We start from the raw sequence: 13,194 nt of genomic DNA on the forward strand, positions 1-13,194 counted from the left end.
AATATGCTCCTGCTCCTTTGATGTTCTCCTTTCTTTCCAGGCTTCTTAGCCTGACTTCTTTTCTGCAGCTACCTGACATGTGGGTGATGATTCCTGTCTCCAGTTGTTATAAAATTAAAAACAGCAATGTTAACAAAGCACCTTGCCTAGTACTTGGTAGGTGCTTAAAGATGTTTCTTCTTGCCTTTCTTCCCGAACTCTGTTCATCCAAACTTAAATGTTAAGAAGACAGAACAAAAGTCTACAACCTAAGTGTGTATTTATTTATATCTTGCTTTGTCCTACAGAGGGTATACTTTCATGGAGGCAGATTATATTCCCTGGTGTCCTTGGCTACCTGGGAAATCAAATAATCACTGTAGTAAATAATCTCTGAAATGCTACCTTCTGCCAACTCCTACCCTTGTTCATAAACCAATGCTTTTCTCTCTGGAATTGAAGTGTAACCACGCACCCCAATTGTCCTTCCTGCCAAGGTTTCCCTTGCCTTCTTTGACTCTGTACCCCTTGAAGCTTCTTCACTGACACCTCTTCCTTCTGTTTTCCAAAGTTTTTTTGTTTTTTTTTTAATGTCATTCCATCTCTCTTACTGCTCTCTTTTCTTTGACAAATTGCCTTATTCCAGTGCTGTCAGCTCTCAACAACTTTTGGCAGAAACATATTCTGCACTGTGCCCTTCATCTCCCCAACGTCCACTGTCTGTGCAGTCCACGTTCCTGTCAGATCACAGTACCGCCATCATCCACACCTGAAACATCATCTTGGACTAAGGCGGAGAAAGGGCTCCGACTTAACAATGCCGTTGATTAATTTAACATCTATTTATTGAGTGCAGTGTAAACCAGTGAATAAACCCATAGTCCCTTCAATCCCAGAATTTGCAGTTAGTAACCATGGCTCATATCTGCCTCATCCCCCTTCATAGAAGATAAACTGTAACACGGCAGAAACTTCTGGCCAATCTCCTAATCTCTGGCCTCTTCCCTTCTGGTCTCTCATACACTTAGCACATAAATTAAATTTTATCAGTTCAGATCAAGTTATCACCTGATTATTTATGGGCCAAAGTCTGGGTGTGTTTGACTGGAATTCAAGGATGTCTTCTATATGACACCGTCCTCACCATGGATCTCTAATACTAGCTCAACTGAATAACTCACTGCCCTACGATTTCCTGCCTCCCCGATTTACTCTTGTTTTTCCTCCCAAAATGCTCTTAATCCATCTCTATTGAGTCATATGCTTCAGCTTTGAAGCCATCTTTTCTTCACAGTTTTCCCTTAAGTTCCACGTGAAAATAATCTCTACCGTGAACTGCTGAACGCTTATAAAGGTAACTTTATTGAAGTCTAATCCATATACCATACAATTCATCTACTTAAAGTGTACAATTAAATGGTTTTTAGTATATTCACAGAGTTGTACAGCCATCACCACAATCGATTTTAGAACATTCTTATCTCCTACCTCATGAAGATATTCCATCCTCATTAAGTCACTTCCCTTCTTACTATCTAACCAGCTTTAGGTCACCAATAATCCACTTTGTGTCTGTGGATTTGCCTATAGTGGATATATCATATAAATTAAATCACATAATATGTAGTCTATATGATTTATTTGCCCTTCTTTTATAGCAATTATCCCTTTTTATTTTAATGAGCAAATCGCTAGTCCTCCCAGAGCTCAAGCATCTTAGCTGTCATATGGGGACTAGCTCTAATGTCTATGTTGTATCACTTTTTTTTAATGAACACATCTTAGGTCTTAATCTGAATAGGCTAGCTAATACGAGCTCAGTAAATAGTTATTCCCTATTTACCCATTCAACTAGATTGATAAATATACTTATTGAATGGAAAAATGAATAAACAAAAACTTTAGTTTACACCAAGACTGGGACTAGGGAGCGGTAAACAAGAGGACTAGAATGTAAAATGTAAGGAAACACTGGCTCTGAGGGTTGCACAAGCCCTTGGGAGTGAGCGCATCCTTTATTTATGCCCCAGGCTCTGTGCTTGCCTCGCTCATGCTGGCTGGTTTTCTGTATAAGCACCATCCACACTGATTTTCCCTGACAGAGATTCATGTCCCTCTGAGAAAACTTCCGAGCGCCAGGTAAAGTGCTCACTTTAGAGTTAGGAGAAATTCTCTACAGCAGCTTCTTCCTACCAGAGAGACGAAAGCTACCATTGTCTCCTTGAAGAGCTTCAAGAGGGACCTGAGGGGGTTTAAAATTGGGAGAAGGGACCGAGTGACCTACTGCCATCAGTGCAAAAAGTATAGCATGTGTTTTCCCAGTGAGCTGGCTCTGAGGAGCACTGAGGACAAAGGTCTTTTCCCTGAACACAACCATCTGACTCACAGTTCTGGAAGCTAGAAGTCTGAGATCAAGGTGTCAGCAGAGCTGGTTTCCTCTGAGGACGTGAGGGAGAATCTGTTCCCTGCGTCTCTCCCAGCTTCCAGTGATTGCCGACATCTTTGGCATTCCTTGGCTTATAGATACATCATCCTGAACTCTGCCTGCATCTTTGCACGGTGTTCTTCCTGTGTGTGTGTGTGTGTGTGTGTGTGTGTCTGTGTCCAAATTTCCCCTTTTTATACGAACACCAGTCATATTGGATTAAGGTCCACTCTCATGACCTCATCTTAACTTGGTCATCTGCAAAGACCTTATTTCCAAATAAGGTCATATTCACAGTTACTGAAGTTAGAACTTGAACACAATTCAACCCATACTAATATCAATTTTTTAAGCTCTGAAAAAATTGCCAGAAGATTTTTCAAAATTTCCACAAAAGTTTTTACCTCCATTTACCATTTCTTCTAACTAAATTGGTTCTTTGTCCCAAAGCACTAACATTCAAGATAAATGTAATTATCTCTTACTTTATTTAATAACTTATTTTATTTAGTTTTGCAGTTTTATTTATTTATTTATTTTTCATTTAGAACACATGCTGTTTCAGCTACCTTATGAGTTAATTGTGGGCCTTTGCCCTGTTACTCATTTCAACATTGTTTCTTGGGGAAATGCCTTTCAACTTTCAAAACACTGAAATTATACTCTGGAGCACAATTGATTTTTAACTGGAAACTTCTTGTGCAAGTTTCTGAATCCTCACAGCCACCTGTTATGATGACGCTTTTAAGGCAAAGAAAAGCAGCCACATGACCAAGAATTCACCAATTTCCCAGTGGTGCCCATATGCTTTCAGGATTTCTTAAATTACAAGGTAATGTTTTATATATGTTAAAACACTGAATAATTCAGCAAATATTGATAATATAGTGAATGAAATGGCATATTACAAAATAATGTGCTCAATATGATTCTATCTTTGTAAAAAAAAAAATGCTGTTTATCTATAACTGTTATGGAAAAACTACGCACCAGAGCCTGTACCCCCATGTAGCCATGGTCATCTCTCGGGATGGGGGACCACCAGTTGCCAGATATAATCAATACACAATGTATTTCCTACTATTCCTTCAATCCGTTTCAGTGGGGGATAGTCTTTCCCTAATCCTGGGCAGGATCTTGGGCAGTTCCATGATTTCTGTGCTCTCTTTTCGTTCATTGACAGTACTGCTGTTACTTTAAGTGGAAGTAGTCATGATTCTATAACTAGATTTTAATCTTGGATCAATGTTATCAGAGATAAGACTTCTTCTGCCCCTTCATGTGCTAAGGCCTAAATTTGGGGAACAAGATAGGATTGAATTTCACTCTCTGTGTAAACCAGCTTCTCCCCATTCATTAGCTACAGGTTTGGACTCTGCTAGGGTCAAATATGAGCAAAGGAAGAGAGGGCTTAGAAAATTTCTAACATGGCTGAGAGCCTTTGTGACTTCTGATCTACCAGATATCCAAGTCTTTCTCTTGTGAGACACTTGGCGTTCTTTTTGGAGTTCCAGATCTGCTACGTTTACCAGCTATTCTTGTACATTGGGTGCATATGTCCTGGCCAAAAGCTCTCCTTTCAGCTCCTTGCTCACTGTTCTGAGATACTGGGTAGTCCTGGGGCCTTTCTTGTGTGGCCCACATGTTCATGAGAAGCATTCGGACATCTTTTGTCCTGACCTCTCTTGGGTGTGCAGGCCAATGCCGGCCCATAGCACTCTCTGGTTCCCTAGATTTCCTAAATGGGACTTAAAGCCTCGAGTCCACAGGACTCCTTTGGTGCAGTGCACCTCAGTTACACTCCCCTTGAAGTCTACATTCTTTATGCTGGAGAAGGAGGAAGCACCTCACCCATTACCCCAACTCCCTACCCCCTACCCTGTCAGGGCTGGCATGAGAATCCACAGCACCCTAACAGCTCTTTCCAAAGAGATTTATTCCCCAAATTCTCTCTCCTTTACACATTACAATGCCTTTTTATCTTCTTGACCTGAATAAGAGTTCCAAGAAGCAAGGAACAATTTTTCGATTTAATTTTAAATTCTGGATATGAGAATTCTGTCTCATACTTATTCTGGCATTTAATATTTATTATCTTAGTGCCTAGATCATAATCAAGATAAGAAGAGCCCTATTTTTTAATTTAGTAAATTATATAAGTAGTACACGTGCAAAAAGGTGAACGGATAAAAAGTATATAGCTTAACAGATTTTTAGAAAGTGAATATACCTGCACATTAGCACCCAGATCATTACCAGCACCCCAGATGCCCTTCATGCATTCTCCTAGTCGCCTCCTTTGTTTAAAAGTAATCCTTATCCTGATTTCTAATATTACGGCTTAGTGTGGGCCATTTTTGAACACCTTATTCTATTGAAACAGACAAAATTGCTTATATTCAACTATTTTTGCCCTTCAAAATGGCAACTTTATTTGGTTCAATTAGTATAAGTTAAGATGAAATTACACTGTATGTGTCTGTCTTTTTCTCAACATTTCATCTGTGAAGGTCATTCATGTCATTACATGTAGTAATGATTCATTCATTCTTGTTGCTTAATTTTTCCATTGTCTTGCAAAAGGGTGAAAAGTGATCCTAGGAGATCTGAGATGGAACATTGAATTTGTCTGCCACTTTGGGTGTGAAGATGTTCAGCTTTAGTAGATACTGACAATTTTCCAAAGTGGTCATGTCAGTTTATTCATCGACACTATCTATCAGCAATAACAGAGAATAATTTCTTTAAAATGATGCAACTTATAAAAGGATCACAAAGTATCAACAACTTAGGAATAATCTGACATAAGATGTGTAAGACTGCTAAACTAAAGCTACAAAACCTTATTGAGGGAGTGCTTGCTTCGGCAGCACATATACTAAAATTGGAACAATATACAGAGAAGATTAGCATGGCCCCTGCGCAAGGATGACACTCAAATTCATGAAGCCTTCCACAGTTTTAGAAAACTATAGGTCGATATCTCTTATGAACACTGATGCAAAAATCCTCAACAAAATATTAGCAAAGCAAATTCAGCAATATATTAAAAATATCATACACCATGATCAGGTTGAATTTATTTCTGGGGTGCAAGGTTAGTTCAATATCTTCAAATCAATTAATGTGATACACCACATTAGCAAATCAAAAGATAAAACCCATATGCTCATACCAATAGATGCAGAAAAAGCATTTGACAAAATCTAGCATCCATTTACGATAAAAAATCTCAGCAAAGTGGGAATAGAGGGAACATACCTCAACATAATAAAGGCCATGTATGACAAACCTATAGCTAACATCATACTCAATGGGGAAAGGCTAAAAGCATTTTCATTAAGGTCAGGAACAAGACAAGGATGCCCACTTTCACCACTCCTCTTCAACATTGTATTGGAAGTCTTAGCCACAGCAATAAGAGAAGAGGAATACAAGGCATCCACATGGGAAAAGAAGAAGTAAAACTCTCCTTATTTGCCGATGACATGATACTATATGGAGAGAACCCTAAAAATCCCAACAGAAAACTGTTAGAACTGATCGATGAATTCTGTAAAGTAGCAGGTTACAAAGTAAATATTCAGAAGTCAGTGGTATTTTTATAAACCAATGATGAATTCTCAGAAAGAGAACTTAAAAAAACAATCCCATTTACAATTGCATCGGAAATTATAAAATACCTGGGAATCAAATTAACCAAGAAGGTAGAAGACCTGTTTTCAGAAAATTGTAAGTCACTGAAAAAAGAAATTGAAGAAGATACAAATAAATGGAAGCATATACCATGTTCATGGGTAGGAAGAATCAACATTGCTAAAATGGCCATATTACCCAAAGCAATCTATAGAGTCAATACAATCTCTATCAAAATACCAATGGCATTTTTCAGAGAGCTAGAACAAATAATTCTGAAATTTATATGAAGCCATAAAAGACCCCGAATAGCCATGGCAATCTTGAGAAAGAAGAACAAAGTTGGAGGTATCACACCATCTGATATCAAACTATACTACAAGTCTACAGTAATGAAAACAGCATGGTACTGGCATAAAAACAGATACATTAATCAATGGAACAGAATAGAGAGCCCAGAAATAAATCCACTCCTATACGCTCACTTAATATATAACAAAGGAGGTATGACTATACAATGGGGTAAAGACAGTCTCTTCAATAAATGGTGTTGGGAAAATTGAACAGATATATGCAAAAAGAGAAGCTGGACCGCCACCTTATCCTGTATACAAGAATAGACTCAAAATGGATTAAAGACTTAAATATAAGACCTGAAACCATAAAACTTCTAGAAGAAAACATAGGCGGTAAACTCTCTGATATTACTAACAGGAATTTCTTTTCAGATATATCTCCTTGGGCAAGGGAAACAAAAGAAAAAATAAACAAATGGGACTACATCAAACTAAAATTTTTGTACAGCAACGGAAACCATCAACAAAACAAAAACACAACTGTCTGGGAGAGTATTTGCTTATGATTCATCTGATACGAGGTTAATATCCAAAATATGTAAAGAATTTATACAACTCAACAACAACCACAACAACAATGACGACAACAACAACAACAACAAAACACAATCCAATGAAAAAATGGGCAGAAGATCTGAACAGATATTTCTCCATTAAGGAAATACAGACGGCCAAAAGACATATGAAAAGATGCTCAAGGTCACTAATCATCAGAGAAATGCAAATGAAAACACAATGAAATATCACCTCACACATGTCAGAATGGCTATCATCAATAAATCAAAGAACAACAAGTGTCGGCAAGGACGCGGAGAAAAGGGAACCCTCATACATTGTTGGTGGGATTGTAAATTGGTACAGCCACTATGGAAAACAGTCTAGAGGTTCCTCAAAAATTAAAAATGGATATACCTTTTGACCCAGAAATTGCACTTCTGGGTATTTATCCAGAGAAAACCAAAACAATAATTCATAAAGATCTATGCACCCCTATGTTCAGGGCAGCACAATTTACAATTGCCAAGATATGGAAGCAACCTAAATGCCCACCAACAGACGACTGGATAAAGAAGTTATGGTTCATATAGACAATGGAATATTACTCAGCCATTGAAAAAAATGAAATCCTACCATTCGCAACGACATGGACGGACCTAGAGGTTATTATGCTGAGTGAAATAGGTCAGACAGAGAAAGATGAACACCACATTATTTCACTTATATGTGGAATCTAAGGAACAAAAAGAACAAACTAATCAAAAACAGACTCACAAATACAGAGGATAATCTGGGGATGGCCAGAGGGGAGGGGGTTTGGGAGGCTTGGAGAATGGGGTGAAAGGTTAAAGAAGTACAAATTAGTAGTTGATAGATGGTCACAGGGATGGGGAACATGGCATAGAGAATGCGGTGAGCATTAATGTAATGGCTAGGTGGAGTGCTAGAGGAGAGGAAGAGCAATTAGGGGGTTGGTTTTATGAACTTATAAATGTCTAACCAAGGTACTGTATACTTGAAACTAATAATAAAATTTTTAAAAATGTTAGGATATACCGAGTTTTGGTGATGATGAGAAGCTGGGATCCAATTGCAGTCGTTTTTCATTTCTTTGTGTTTTTCAGTATTTTCCTAAATTTCTACTGAATTTATGTTCCTTTCTAATTGGAATGTAATAGTATTTTTCTCCAAAGAAAATTCTCATTATCTTAATGCTTCTCAATTCTGCATCCATAACCAAAGGATGAGTAGAACTAAGGGATAAAACCAAATAAATCTGGTAGATTTGTGCCGGTTCCTCAGAGTGCATGGGGTAATTTTATAGAACTAGTTTGTGAAGAGTAAGTTAAGGTGCAGTATTTCTGACTTCTGGAGGAGGAACTTCAGGAACAGATTCTGGATTGGCTCATCTCAACAGATAGAATGGGAATGCTTTGACCTTGGTGGCTCATTGAACCTCTGAATTCTAATAGTTTGATAGGGACAATGATAGAATCTTGGTTGCTGCTGCTGTTTCTTTGACCTCAGTTCTTAAAAGACTTCCTACTCTAATAAATTTCTCTACAGAAATTATTACAGTCCTTGGCCAACCAAGTACACAGCAGGGTCACCTAGTCTGGTATTTTATATCTAGGTACATATATTTGATGTGGTCATCAGCCAATCTCAGTTTTTTTTTTTCTTCTACATTATAGTCATTGTTCTGCAAGATATTCATGTTCTAGTGAATAAATCACCTAAGTTTATTATCTAGTAGATTCTTTTCCTTAAATTAAATTCTTTTTATGACATTGATGATAACGTAATAATATAAGGTTTGCTATCTGGCTGACACTGTTCTAGGAATTTTACATTTTTACAATTTCATTTAGATCTAGCAACCCTGCAAGGTGGTTGCTATTGTTGTCTCGTAGCATGATGACACTCAGGTACTTGAGGGGTAAATATCCTACTCTAGACTGCAACAGCAGAGCCAGGATTTGAGCCCCCGTACGCTGTGTCTTTCTTCCAGACTTTTAAACACAACACTACTTTATGACTTAAGTCCATCTTATATAGCTTTTCTTCCTGGATATAGAGTAGCGGGACTGGCATGAACATAAGGATTCTTCACTACTCGTGAAGTCAGACCTCCAGGCCGGATTTCTGGAGCAAAAGGCCTCAGCTACTTTCTCATAGCACAGTCTACCCTTGAAGCCGTTCCCTACAAATCTGAGGCAGCTATAGGCCATGTCTCTAAAACAGCTATAATTCACCTTATTCTTGAGAAAAATTATTCACTCATCTTTGTGGTGTCACATAGTATTTGTAAAGAGTAATTTGATGGTTCAGAGTATGGAGCAGTGTCACTTTTAAAAACATTTCTCTCACAAAGAAAGTGAATGAACATTTTACCCAAAACATACAAATGGTGAACAGGTACACAAAAAGGTGCTGAACATCACTAACCATAAGGGAAATGCAAGTCAAAACCACAACGAGATATCACCTCACATCTGTTAGAACGTCTGTCATCAAAAATAGAAGAGATATGTGTTGGCAAAGATGTGGAGATAAGGAAACCTTTGTGTACTGTTGGTGGGAATGTAAATTGGTGTAGCCACTACAGAAAATGATATGGAGATACCTCGAAAAATTAACAATAGAATTACCATATGACCCAGCAATTCCACTTTATCCAAAGAAAAAGAAAATAGGCAATCAAAGAGATATCTGCACTCCCATGTTTATTAAAGCATTATTCACAATGGCCAAAATAGGGAAGCAGCCTAGTGTCCATCAATAGATAAATGAATAAAAAAGAGGTGGCGTAGCCACACAATGGAATATTATTTGGCCGTAAAAAAGAAAATTCTGCCATTTGTGACCACATGAATGGAGTTTGAGGTCATAATACTATATTACTTATATAAGTGAAATAAGTCAGACAGAGAAAGACAAATACTGCATGATGTTACCTGTGAAATTTTAAAAAGCTGAACTTGTAGAAACAGAGAGTAGAATGATGATTACCAGGGACTAGGATATAGAGGAAATGGGGAAATGTTGGTCAGAGGGTACAGACTTCCAGTTATAAGATAGGACTAAATTCTGGGGATCTAATAGAGAGCATTGTGATTATAATGAACAATAATGCATTAAACACAACACTACTTTATGACTGTTAAGAGAGTAAATCTGAAAGTTGTTAAGAGAGTAAATCTGAAAGTTGTTAAGAGAGTAAATCTGAAAGTTGTTAAGAGAGTAAATCTGAAATGTTCTCACCACAAAAACGTAATGGTAATTATGTGACATGATGGAGGTGTTAGCTGTCCCATCCTCTGGATATTATTTTGCAGTATATAAGTACATCAAATCAACATACTGTACATCTTAAACTTACACAATGTAATATGTAAATTATGTGTCAATAAATCCAAAAAAAGTAAAAACAAACATTCCTCTCATTGGTCAAGGTCATCTGAAATTTATTCTTGTCTTTTAAGAAGCCAAGAATACAACCCCCCTTTCAAACTTAATAACATCTTTTATTTTCAATATTTTAGTCCATTTCATTTTAAGAACTAACTAAAGAGCTACAAAATACATTCTCTTTCTGTTTTTACGATTACTCACAGTTGGCGTTTAAAGGCAAGTGGTGTCTCACCAGGCAAGAAAGTCAGGGATCAGGTTCAGGAGCACCCTGACCCAGGGTAAACTGGCGGCATGGAGGTCCAGTCACCGTCGCCCCACCATTGTGGTATGTGGGCACTTTCTTGGCAAAGCTGCAGCCTGTGTGTTGCTACAACTTTTTTATCCAAGAACTCACTTTCTGGTATTATTGTATCAGGGCTCTGACTAAGGAGTTTACTTTTGATAGCATTGACCACACATAGGAGAGAATCAGGGTTGGGTTTCTGTGCTCTGGGGACAAGCACACACAGGGTGAATTCATTCCCAAGTATGGGAGTGTGGGTCCCAGGCCTGGCTGGTCCCAGGTCTGGCTGTGATCCAGGCTTGCAGCTAGGAATAGGACCCCAGATTTAGAATGTTACGTTAGTGTAGTAAGACGCCTATGCCTAAAATATGTAACCATAATTCAGCTTATTGTATCACACATGTGTGGCTGAATGCCACTATTGTACTCTGATATATGTGGAGCCGTGCAGAAAGGGAACACGAGAAAGGGGAGGAGAAGAGCAGAAGCAGAAGCTCGCTCCCCGCCATAGACTGCACTTCCCACAACAGAAGTGCGCTCTCCACAATAAAGTTGGTGCCTGACCGTTTCATTCTCAGGTTGGCCTCTTGTGCATTCTTCCAACTGGACATCTCTCCACAGGAACCTTCCCTTCTCGATCAGCTCAGCACTGACAGGGAGGAAATGACTGAATGAGCACACTTCCATGAAAATCAAGCCACAGCGAGAGGACAGAGCATTGTCTTGAGTTCCTGTAAGATTTAAGGAGGCCTGTTAGGGATGCCTACTAATCGAAATATTTGCTTCTGGCATCATGAAATAGTTTTGGGACGCTGGAAAATGCTAGAGAGGTGAAGATTCTGTAAAAAGTTGAGTGGGGTCCAATAGACTTTTCCCTCAGAAAAAAAAAAGAAAGAAAACAAAGAGTTACCGAGAGTTCCATAGTAGACTACTGCCTAATATATATTCATCCATCCATCCATCCATCCATCCATCCATCCATCCATCCATCCAACATTTGTTCATCCATTCAACATTTGTTGACCATGAATGGAATTATACAATATTTGACCTTTTGTGACAGACTTCACAGTCCCTGTTAGGCACTAAGAAAACAACAACAAAAAAATAAGCTTTGTGTGGTCTCTGGAATTTTGGCACCTGTGTGTTTTGTCACTCCTCTATTTTTTTTCCTTCTAGTGATGATATATAAAAGTCTTAAAACAAAAGGGCCTGTAGCCTTCGTCTTAGAGCAGATATCTCTTTATGGTTTTGATTTGCATTTCCTTAATGACTAGTGATGTTGAGCATCTTTTCAAGGGCTTACTGTCCATTTGTATATCGTTGGAGGAATGTCTATTCAAGTCCTTTGCTCATTGGAAAACATAAACCACTTACTCTTAACAGTTATGTAAGTTACATGTATTTTTAAGCCAGAGTATATCACATGGAAAAATTTTAAAGTCTTACAGGCAAAATTGTACCACATAGTATGTAAGTGGAAAGGGGGGTATTACTAACCATTCGAATAAGGTAAGTATTTAAAAACAATAAAACAATAATTTTTTAAATTTAAGCATTTTTTGAGAGAATTTAACACTAGAAACTAAATGTACATTCTGAGTTGCTCATATAATCAAGGCAGTGATTCTTCTTTTAAAATGTCAGGAAATGGGCTCAGGCTCATTAATAGATCAAAGTGCCCTTAAGATTTCAATCAGTAGATGTCTTAAAATTAAATCTCACAAAGTACACAAAGTATATCAAAAAACTGAATCTGCTACTCTAACAACAGTTTTCCATGCTTAATACTTAGTGGTTTATTTGACCAAATTTTCAGGGAGCAAAACAGATAAGCCAGTATAAAACACTTAGTCTGAAATATATTTTAATATTTTTATGGAAATAAAAATTTTCGAGGAAGGGGTTATCACAAGGAAAAGAAAGCAGAACATGAGAAGGGCCAAAAATTTTTGAAGGACAAGCATCACAAAAGATGCTTGCACTTACTTTTGTAATATTTATCAATAAATTTCTCTATTCCAACTAACTTACTTTACCAAATTCTAAATCATTTTCTGAATTACGATATTGCACAGTAAGAGTGAAGTAGGATGGTGGCAACCTCATTTTCAATGTGTTCATGCTTAGCTCTGTGTTTACGCTGCAATTCTACTTTGCATAGTTGAATACCTTTTTGTATTGCTTCCATGCATTAGCATCACTGATTACAGGTTTAACTTGTGATAGGACAGTGGGAGGCATTAATGGAACATGGGGACTTGGAGCAGTAGTAGGTGTTGTTGCATATAGCCCAGAGGAAATGCGAGCAAGGGCATCACCTGTGATGGGTTCCAACGATTGAATGTTAGGTAGAGGTAGAGGGGGAGGTGGTGAGGGTGGAGCAGACCCTTGATTTTACCTTGGGGGAGTGGATTAACTAGTACAGTCATACATATGGGGACAGGTCTAGCTGCTAGTGGAGAGAGCTGTGGTGTGACTGGAGAAGGAGCTGGCTGAAGAACTCCAGAGACAATCTGAAGAGAAGCTGAAGTTTGTGGTACTGTTGGAGCTTGCTAAGCAGTGGTTGGGTGGGACAGAAAAGAGGTATGACCACTGCTGAT

The 13,194-nt window shown here is 38.1% G+C and overlaps 1 non-coding gene across 1 annotated transcript; it reads left to right on the forward strand.

The window, feature by feature from the left end:
• The first annotated feature begins 5,258 nt into the window (after positions 1-5,258).
• On the forward strand, positions 5,259-5,367 carry LOC120584503 (U6 spliceosomal RNA). The gene has a single exon (XR_005648054.1). It is a non-coding gene; the product is annotated as a U6 spliceosomal RNA (small nuclear RNA).
• The last annotated feature ends 7,827 nt before the right edge of the window (positions 5,368-13,194 follow it).

The sequence above is a fragment of the Pteropus medius genome, unplaced genomic scaffold (assembly GCF_902729225.1).
Source record: "Pteropus medius unplaced genomic scaffold, Ma_sr-lr_union100, whole genome shotgun sequence".
Classification (NCBI taxonomy): domain Eukaryota; kingdom Metazoa; phylum Chordata; class Mammalia; order Chiroptera; family Pteropodidae; genus Pteropus; species Pteropus medius.